This window comes from Mirounga leonina, unplaced genomic scaffold (assembly GCF_011800145.1).
Source record: "Mirounga leonina isolate KUSES-001 unplaced genomic scaffold, KU_Mleo_1.0 Mir_180, whole genome shotgun sequence".
Classification (NCBI taxonomy): Eukaryota; Metazoa; Chordata; class Mammalia; order Carnivora; family Phocidae; genus Mirounga; species Mirounga leonina.
The window spans coordinates 24,198,739-24,210,029 of NW_023270469.1; the positions used below are offsets into that span (position 1 = coordinate 24,198,739).

At 36.1% G+C, this 11,291-nt stretch overlaps 1 pseudogene; it reads right to left on the bottom strand.

Moving 5' to 3' along the window:
• Positions 1–4,454: 4,454 nt before the first annotated feature.
• On the bottom strand, positions 4,455–6,427 carry LOC118023428 (annotated as a pseudogene).
• Between the last annotated feature and the right edge of the window lie 4,864 nt (positions 6,428–11,291).

The window sequence follows — 11,291 nt, forward strand, 5'->3', positions numbered from 1 at the left end:
GACTGGTATGTCATGAAATTTTAGCTCTGTCCTACTTATAGTAGTTTCCAGTTCTGTCTCATTGGTCTCTATCCCTCTTAAAGTCTGATATACAAGTTTGAATTCAGTGTTCCCTATGTACTTTTATAAGAATTTGACCATAGACACAAATCATAACTTTCTAAATATTTGACCTCATACATTGACATTATTTTAGAAAAAGTTGTTTAACTGTTCTTTCCCCCCCGTGAAAGAGACAAAAGGAATTGCCTTGGTCACAAGTTTGTTTCTAAACTTTCACTGAGAAAAGGCATCGCAGGATTTATTGAAGTCATCTTATCTAACGCATTCTTGAGTTACTTGTTCCTGGCTGCAATAATTTGTTATCTACAGGATTCCCAATGTTACTGTGGGGGAAAAAAAAAAGCAGTTTTATGTCAATACACCACAGACAGCTTATTCACTTGCCCCCCAGAAATTGTTCATTACTTTTAAGAGGAGAGAACGGCTGACAAACGGATAGGTTTCCACAGATGGTCTTTTTTTTTTTTTAAGTTTTTTTTTTTTTTTTTTTTCATTTGACAGGGAGAGACACAGTGAGAGAGGGAACACAAGCAGGGGGAGTGGGAGAGAGAGAAGCAGCCTTTCTGCTGAGCAGAGAGTCCGACGCGGAGCTCGATCCCAGGACTCTGAGATCATGACCTGAGCCGAAGGCAGACGCTTAACAGACTGAGCCACCCAGGAGCCCCCAGATGGTCTTTTTAAAACTACAAACTGCCCCACCTGGACACAAAAGTACACATCAAAAAAGGGAACAATGGAATTCTTTTGAAGTGAAGGACAAGCATATACTTTAAGCAACATTTGTGAAAACGCTGCTAAGTTTAAACATGTTAAGTAGGTAGAGATAGATAGATTCATCGATCGATCTATAGATAGGCAGACCAACATAATATTTATGTGAGGAGATATGCTACACTCCCCAAAACAATGCTTGAGTTTTCTAATTTATACAAATAGAAACTGGGGGGGGACATGTGTGTGAATGGATACTGAGGGTGTGGGATAATAATGGAAAGAACATAAAGATGTTTTTCTCCACCAAATTACCTTTGCACTTCTGTGCAAAATTAATTGAACAAGTATTTATGGCTCTGTATCTGGACCATCGTATGTGCCATTGATTTGTCTATCGACACTAATACCACCTTTTGTTAACTTCTGTCACTTTATACTATGTCTCCAACTGAGGGACTATTAAGGCCCCCAAATTTGTTGTTCGTATGTGAAGTTGGAGTCCATAGTCTATGTTATTTGCATTTCTGTATGAAATTTAGAAACAGCTTTTCATTTTCTTCAAAAACACTATTGGGTTTTTGACTGAAAGTGTGCTGACTCAGTAATTAGTTTAAGGACAATTGACATATTATCAATATTGAGTCTTCTGATCTGTGAATATGGTATCCTGTATTGAGTTGTTCTTTTCTCTCTCAAAAATGTTCTGTAGTGTTCAATGTACTAGAATTGCATGTGATTTGTCAGTTTTACTGCTGACTATTTCATATATTTAATATGATTGCAAAGGCAATTGTTATTTTAAATGACTGATATTTCTTTACCAGTATAAGGAAATACGGTGGATTTTTGTATATTTATCTTACAGACTACAATGCTGCTAAATTCACTAATTAGTCCTAAAATTTGCTTTTTATAGATTCCTTGGAATTTTCTCATTAGATGATTATGCTATCTGCTAATAAAAACAAGTGTATTTCTTCCTTTCCAGTCTTTACAATTTTTATTATTATTATTATTTTTTTTAAGATTTTATTTATTTGCAAGAGAGACAATGAGAGAGAGACAGAGAGCATGAGAGGGAGGAGGGTCAGAGGGAGAAGCAGACTCCCTGCTGAGCAGGGAGCCCGACGTGGGACTCGATCCCGGGACTCCAGGATCATGACCTGAGCCGAAGGCAGTCGCTCAACCAACTGAGCCACCCAGGTGCCCTACAATTTTTATTTTTTTATCTTATTCTACTGACTAGAATCTGAGTACAATGTTGAACAGAAGTGGTGAAAGTTCAATCTTGCTTTGTTGCTGATCTTAAGACCAAAGTATTCAGTCCTTCACTATTAAAGAACGAAGTTATCTGTAGGTAGTTTTCAGAATGTACTTTGTATGGTTCAGGAGATTCTTTATTATTCCTAGGTTATTGAAATGTTGTCAGAAACAGATGTTAGATTTTATCAAATGTTTTTCTGCATCAATTGAGATGATTATATGATTTCATTTTTGTCTCCATTATTGACTTATTAGCTATATTTCTATTTTGTTTTATTTTACTGTTTGACTTGGGGCTTATAATATGTATATTTAAATGATCCAGGGGCGCCTGGGTGGCTCAGTCGTTAAGCGTCTGCCTTCGGCTCAGGTCATGATCCCAGGGTCCTGGGATCGAGCCCCACATCGGGCTCCCTGCTCCGTGGGAAGCCTGCTTCTCCCTCTCCCACTCCCCCTGCTTGTGTTCCCTCTCTCAATATGTCTCTCTCTGTCAAATAAATAAATAAAAATCTTTAAAAAAAAAAATGATCTGAGTCTACTTTTTAGTACAAGTATACCACTTCATATCCAGTATAAGGACCTTATAAGAATATACCCATATCTCTACTGTCCCTCCTAAGTTTTATACTACTGTTGTCATACATGTTAGGATATAATATGTTATAAACATCATGCAATATTATCACTAGTTTTGCTTTAAAGAGTCAATTATCCTTTAAATAAACTTAAATAATAAAAAAATTAAAAAACTTAAATAATACAAGTCTCATCATTTACCCATGTAGTTCTCATCTCTTACGCTCTTCATTTATTTGTGTATATCCAGATTTCCATCTGATATCATATCATATCTGTCTACCTGAAGGATATGGTATACTTTCTCTTGCAGTGTAGGGCTGCTTGTAATAATTTTTTTCTAGGTCTGAAATGTCTTTGTTTATCTTAATTTCTTAAATATATTTTCTCAGGCTATAGAATTTTAGGTTGGCAGGGGTGTGTGTGTGTGTGTGTGTGTGTGTTTTCCTTCAGTATTATAAAAATGTTGCTCCATTTTTTTTTTTTTTTTTACCTGCGTTGTTTCTAGCAAGCAGTGTGCTATTATTCTTCTCTTGGTTCCCTTCTGTGCGTTGTGTCTCTTCTCTGGTTTTCCCTTTACACTGGTTTGAAGCAATGTGTTTACAATGTGCATTTGTGTGGTTTTCTTCATGTTTCTTATTTCATTGATTATCTTTAATCTATGGATTTATAGTTTTCATCAAATCTCAAATTTTTTCAGCTACTAGTTCTGCATTTTTTTAAATGTTTTCCTGCCCTTTCCTCTTCTCCAGGAATGCCAATTGCACATAGAGTAGAACATGTGAGGTTGTCCCACAGCTCACTGATGCTCTCAGCTCATTTAGATAATTTCTAGTCCTATGTCTTTAATTTCAGTAATTTTTTTCCTGCAATGTCTAATCTGCCCTTAAACCATTCCTTGTATTTTCATCTCAGATATTTTAATTTTCACCTTTAGAAGTTTTATTTGGGTCATTTTATATCTATCTATCTATCTATCTATCTATCTATCTATCTATCTATCTATTTATCATCTATCTATTTCCTCTATCTTCTTAAACATATGGAATATAGTTATGTTAGTTGGTTCCATGTCTTTTTCTGTGAAATATATCATCTGTCATTTCTGGGTCAGTTTTAATTAAATTTTCTCCTCATCATGAGTTATAGTTTCTTGAAGGTTTCTTGATAGCTTCTTGATATTTTTAATGCCTGGAAATTTTCACTGGATTCCAGACACTACACATTTTACTTTTGTGATATGGTGGATATTACTGTATTTCTTAAAAATAGTATTTTCTTTTTGTCTGGGATGTAGTTAAGATGCGGGGAAATTGTTTTATCCTATCAGGTATTGCTTTTAAACTTTGTTGGGATTACAACAGCATTTGTTCTAGAATTAATTTGCTTCATTAACTGAGTCAAAACCCTTCTGCATATGTTTCCCAATGTGCCACACTTATAAGGGATTCTACTCAGCCTTGTAGGAATATAAGATATTTCTAGCTTTCTGTGAGCTTCGAGGATCTTTTCCTCTAATACTTTCAGGTTATTCTTTCCATAGCCTTCCGCCATTTCTACACAAGCATTCATTGCTTGATATCCGGTAAGACTTGAGGGAGATATTAACTGCAAATATTTACCATTCTCTCTAAGTGTAGCTTTTTCTTCTCTGGTATTTTCTGTGCATTCTAGTCATCTTGGGCCTCCCTGGCTTTTCTATTTCTTTTTTTTTTTTCTCATGCTAATTGCATATTGATGTATTTATTTCATATATGTATACATGTGTATATAAATAAAAAATAGTGTTGTCTCATGGTATGAATAAATCCAGTCATTGAATAACATTTACACACAATGCAAAGTCTTACTTACTGAGACTGAACTGTTAAATATCCTAAAAAGAAAACATTTTTTTTTAAAAAGAGGACACATAAGATAGCTGGTGAGGAATGTCTAAAATTACAATATATGTCCCTACATTTGCATCAGGAAACCTATACTGACAGAAAATGTAGCTGAGTATATTTTTACATAATCACATCATCTGTCAACCTAACAAATTTATAACGGTATTATTCTCATGCAGCTAAATAACTGCAACTTTGAGTATCAGCCAGTCTCTTGTGATCAGTACTAATATCTGTATTATGCTTTTAAATCCAGTTGTAATGGAATTTCAAACTGCCTCAGCATCAGAAATTGCTGCCCTTTCCACTACACAAACTATGCTGTGGGTTTGCTTAGAAACTCTTTGTTGAAGAATCGTCTTGCTTCAACATTACTAAGGGAAACAGAGCAGCGAGATGGATTCTGTCTTCTGTATTCAATGCTTTCAACTATGGTATTCTTTATCACATCAATGTTGTTCAGGGTATTGAAGTGCATGAGATCATGCAGCCTTTTGAATGCTTGATTTGGATACTGAAAGTTAAAGGTTGAAAATGGTGATTTGGGGTCATCAAAAATATCAAAATCAGCTATCTCTTTCTCTTCTTTAGTTTATCTCAGAACACCTGGAGCCTTGTACTTTCTGAAATTGATGTTGGCCAGAACAAAGTGGATGATACTTGGGCAGTCTTTCTCCATATCAGGATTCTTGGGTTTAAAGACATAGCACTCTTTCAGTCCTTCTTGATCAAACACTTGAGGATCAATCTTTGGAAAGGGGAGCTTGTTCATTTTGGCCCACTTTTCTGCAAGTAGAAGTTCCTTGAACGGAGGACTAGAGTCACTTGGTCTTGGAGAAAAGTCAAAGGAGATAATGAGATCAACTCCCTCTGAGGTCTCAGGATCAAGGGGTATGGCAGGTTAAATGTGAGGCCACTGTCCACGACGTGAATCTTTTTACTTTTGACATCCAGAGGCTCATATATTTGCTCAAACTCATCAGGATCTGCTACAGCTGTATCCAGTTCATCTTCATCCAACGATTCCTGCCATAAAGTCTTTCAGAGGAGAAATTGGATAGGATGTATTGAGATTCAAGCCTAGCATGAAGCTGTGAACCTTCCCAGCACGTCCTTCTCTGGTATTGAATAAAGTTGAATCACTCACCAAAGCCATTATCATACGATGGACCCAACTTGCTTGATTATCATTGTGATATTCCCTTTTAGCATCTTCATTTTCAGTGCCTTTGGGTTCTTGTGATTCATCATTGCTATCTCAGCTGTCATTACTCACAATATGCTCTGCTGTAATATTCTCTAATTCTTCCTCCATTGTGGAACCTTTATCTTGTGAGCCAGAAACTCCCAAGACTCTGTTGAACAGTATAGAAAAGGCACTGCCCCAGACACCCATTAAGAAATGCAAGGGATTTTCTTCATATTTCTTCACAACTGTTCCCATAAAAAATTTGCTTCCAAATAAGTCAGGAGCCATAAAATACCATATTTAGCCATGCCAATCTCATACGGGCTAAATTCAACCCAATCTGCAAACATTAGCTCGGAAACATCGAGTTTGACATGGAGACAGGTGAAGAGAGGTAAAGGGCATTGAGCAGAATTGACTTTTTCCTTCAAAACTAGTCAAGGTAGTGTTCATTCTATTGTGAATTACTGTTTCTCCTATTAACATCCCAAAGATACCGGTAAAGGTGACAGGTTGTCCGGAGCTTTTCTTCTTCCATAGAGACCTGACATATCTTTGAACTTTCTGTGAGAAGTAAAAGGGGGTTGTCGCTAACATTTTTCATTAGCTCTTCATTAATCTCCTCTAGCCCTTTCTCTGGAAAATCAGGGTGAGACTATAGGGTTGACATGTACCATGTGGAGCCAGAAAGACCAGCAATGTAGGTAGCACAATCTAAAATTCCTGCTTCAGGGGCGCCTGGGTGGCTCAGTCCTGAAGCGTCTGCCTTCGGCTCAGGTCATGATCCCAGGGTCCTGGGATCGAGCCCCACAGCAGGCTCCCTCCCTCTCCCACCTCCCCTGCTTATGTTCCCTCTCTCGCTGTGTCTCTCTCTGTCAAATAAACAAATAAAAATCTTAAAAAAAAAAATTAAAAATTAAAAAAATAAAATTCCCGCTTCATACAGTGCCTTGATCACACGCTTCATTTCTTCATATTAGGAATTTCTCTGGGTTCTCCCTGGGTTCTCCTTCTCTGAGACATGGCCTGGATACTCACCTCAGTCAGTAAACTGACTATTTCAAGACTCAGTTTGCTTGTCTCCCGATACTCAAAGAACACGACACTGTCCTTCACTGCTCTTTTTTTTTTGAGGAATATGTTTTAACTTGTGTTTAATATTAAGCCAAAGTCCAGCCCCCAGATAATTTCAGCAATATCTGGGGATCCCTCTCTTTCAAGTATTAAAAGATGATATTAAATTAGTTTCAAAAGGGAATATTTAATTAAAAAATATTATGTATTTCCAAATAGTTTATTGATTTCCAAGCCCATGTGCTATTCCTACATTTTCATGTGACATTTAACGTTATTATTACTGTTACATTATAAATTATTTTTCAGCTACACTGAGGCATAATTGACAAATAAAAATATATATATATTTAAGATATACAACATGATGTTTTGATATAGTTACACATTGTGAAGTGATCACCATAATCAATCTAATTAGCATAACCATCATCTCTAATCTTATGTAATTGTTTTATATGATTTAGTTTTATCTAAATATATATAATCTGGTTGCTTTTTAATCGGGGTATAGTAAATTGGATTCCTATTACTCCAATTTGTTCAGAAGAGAAGTACTTATAGTTTTTATAGAAAGAACAATGAAAGGACTGTGGTTCAAACCAACACTAAGGTATTACCTGAAAAAAAAAATCTATTCAATCTCAATAAAACAATCTAAATAAAGACTTGTAGAAATTGAAGAAATACTAGAAAAAAAATGGCTGCACACAATGCCTTATATTTCATGATGAAGTAAATAGAAATAAATAAAAATTAGAAAGATTATTAAATAAGATAATAGACAATAGTAGGCCATGACAAGAGAGCTGGCAAATATCAGGAAAGATTAGAAACAAAAGGGGGGAAAAAAGGCACTGGAAATAGAGCTAACTTAGAAAGATCATGACTGCATAGATAGCACAGACAATCTCATAAAGAAAATAGAAAATGGAAATAAGAAAAATGAAAATTACTGATGGGGTCGCCTGGGTGGCTCAGTTGGTTAAGCGACTGCCTTCGGCTCAGGTCATGATCCTGGAGTCCCGGGATCAAGTCCCGCATCAGGCTCCCTGCTCGGCGGGGAGCCTGCTTCTCCCTCTGACCCTCCCCCCTCTCATGTGCTCTCTGTCTCTCTCATTCTCTCTCTCTCTCAAATAAATAAATAAAATCTTAAAAAAAAAAAAAAAAGAAAGAAAATTACTGATGGAAGTGGAGAAAATGATAAAAAGAATCTGCAAACAGGAATATAGAAGAAAAGCAAAAACAACCAGGCACGAGAAAAAGAAAACTAAAACAATGGAACACAGAGACACACAGACACAATGACATTACATGCAGTTCAAGAAAACTTTCCCAAATGAAGATGTGAACTTTCAAATTGAAAGGGCAAACTGGGGCAAATAGACACATTATGGTTGATTGTAAGACATACTGTAGTAGAATTATTAAACTTTGAAGAAAGGGAATTCTTCTGTTCATCCAAGCTAAAAGTTCAAATCACTTCAAGAAGAAAGTAACACTGATATCAGATTATTTTTTAAATATCATTTTATTTCAGGAGAAATCAGTATAATATATTTAAGGTACTGAAGGAATGGAAGCATAAAGCAAGGATTTTATATCCAGCCAAACTGATCTCCAAGAATAAAGATTATAGGAAAAATGTCAGAAACATTGCAACATTCAAAGAGTATTGTTTCTGTGGACCCTTCTCAATCGGGTAGTTGGAGAAACTTCAGCCAATAGGTAATATGGGAAGTTTCAACATACAGACAGGTGGCTGGAGTATTTTACCATGTAAAAATGCACAAGACCATGGGGTGTCTGGGTGGCACAGTTGGTTAAGTGTCCAACTCTTGGTTTCAGCTCAGTTTGTGATCTCATGGTTGTGGGATGGAGCCCCACCTTGGGCCCCATGCTCAGTGTGAGATTCTCTCTTCCTCTCCCTCTGCCCCTCCAGCTCATGTACTCTCCCTTTCTTTCCTCTCCCATAAAAAAATAAATCTTTTAAAAAAATGCACAAGACCAAACAATGGTCAAACAATAAGAAGGGAAGTTCTGTGGATAAGCCCATATTTGTAGAACAGAGCTATTTTAGATCACCCTGCAACTGAACTGTCATTTAAAAGAGAATCTTCTATCAATTTGGAAAATTAAGTACAATGTAGTGTAAAGATTGACATAAGAGGGGAAGTTACTGAAACACATAGTAAAGGAGATTCAACTCGGTCTATTTGATGAGAAATGGCTACCAAGGAAAATGTCTTTACCCTGACTGTCAAAAGAAGAGTAAGAAAAACGCAGACAAAATAGGTGAGGGAAAGCATTCCCGGCAGAAGAAACAATGAGTGCAAAGACTTGAAAGATAGTATGTGGTATCTTCAAAGGAATGAAAGCATGTATAGAGTGTAAAGGGGAGAGTGACATGGGATTTTAGTGAAGAAATAGACGGAAGCCAAGTCTATGGGAGTCTTGAAGGCAATATTTGGGAATGTGTGGTTTCTCTTTAGAAAAATGTAACAAATATACAAAGGCTTTAAGCAGGAGAGTGACAAAATTAGTTCTATTTTAATAATTATAGACAATAAATAAATAAATAAATAAATAAATAAATAAATATAGACAATATACTGAAGTGTGCAAGTTGGAAGGGACAACATTTTGGATAGGAAGCCCAATTGTAAGGATGCTGCAGTAATGCATGCAAGAGATCATGGAAACTTGGATCAGGTCAATTTAGCAAAAAACTTAGGTTTGAATCGTAAATGAGTATGAGCACTTTAAAGCACTGAGGTTTTCCCTGAGGTTCAGCATGGCTGAAAAACAAAGACCATTCATTTAGCCCCCGTGATTTTTATCATGACTAAATATACAAAGGCCCTAAGATATCCGAAGAATCCAAGTTAAGATTCAATCTGTGGTATTACCTAAGGTACTCCTCCAAACCTGATATACTCAAGCATGTCATTGGTTAGATTAAATCTTCATTTTCTGAACTATAAGAATTTCTTCTTATGCCTCCAGATTTAGCTCCTTGATTATATATAGAATAAAAAAAATCATACACATCTAGTTCAGTAAACTCTTTGTGTGAAAATTTGATTTATAGGAACATCTGCTCTTCTGGCTATTATATCCTAGTGCCTGGTACATTAAAAGTTTATTGAATTAATTGGTCAATACACAGAAGTAGATTATATCAAAATGAGCAGTAAAAATCTAGTATTATTACATAATATGATAACCATTCATGGTCAACTATACTGTATTAGTTTTCTATTGCATCTGTAACACATTACTCCACATTAGTGACTTAAAACAGTACAAATTTATTATCCTATAGGTCTTTAGGTCAGGAGTCCAGAATGGGTCTCACTGACTAAAATCAAGGTTGTGTTTTCCTGGAGTTTCTAGGAGAGAATGTGTTTCCTGCTTTTCCAGGCTGTTGGCAGACTTCAATTTCTTACAGCTGTGTGACTGAGACCCCCATTTCCTTCCTGGCTGTCAGCTGACTGTTCTCAACTTGTAGAAGCCATCACATGCCTTGACTCATAGCTCTTTCTGCCATATTCAGAGCCAGCAATAGTGGGTCAAGTCACATCTCCCTCTAACCGTTCTTCTGCCCTCAAATATCTCTCTGACCACAACCAGAGAAGTCTCTTAACTTTAAACTATTCACTTGATTAAATTTAGTCCATCATGATAATCAGAGATAATCTCCCTGTCTCAAGGTCCATAACCTTAACCATATCTTCAGATCCTTTCACCAGGATAATGCATACAGAGGTTTTAAGATTTAAAGGAATGAACATCTTTGAGAGCCATTATTCCTTCTACTATATATCTATAAAAATTCCTTAAATTTCCCCCATAATTAGAATTGGATACACTTTACTCAACAAAGCCCACAAAGCTCTATTTCCTTCCAGCACTGAAACAAAATAACTCCTTTTTTAAAAGATGGGTTTAGGTGGTGGATGTCATTAAAAAATATTTTTTCCTCTATTTTTAAATGCTTGAATCACTGCATCAGAGTAAGGTGCAAATATTATGAGGTCTCTGAAATACTGAAAAAAAAAAAGAGAGAAAAACAGATCCAGAATCTTCTATCTTAAGTTCTTTCTGGTATATAATTGCTTAAGTAGTAAAAGGGTGAGTGAACACACCTGCACAATTCTAATTGTTCTTTGCCTCATTTCTTTCTTCCATTCCTCTTTCCTTACTTGGATTTCTCCTTACTTCCATCTCTCTCTCCTCTTTTTCAGACATACAATGAAATAAGTTAGATGTAGATATAATTTCACCACTGTAAACTGATACTCATCAGATTTATATCTGAAGTCCCTGGAGTGGCATCTGTCTTGTATCTATCATACAAGCCAAGAGCATCTTCCCCCTTCTAAGTTTGTCTCTGACATTCACTTCCAGGGGCTTGAACAATTATTCTAACTGTTCAAAGTTTGGAAATGTCTTAATTGGATGGGCAAAGCAAAAACAAATCAGGAACATCGAACTAAAGTCCTCAAGCTGATTAGAAAGCA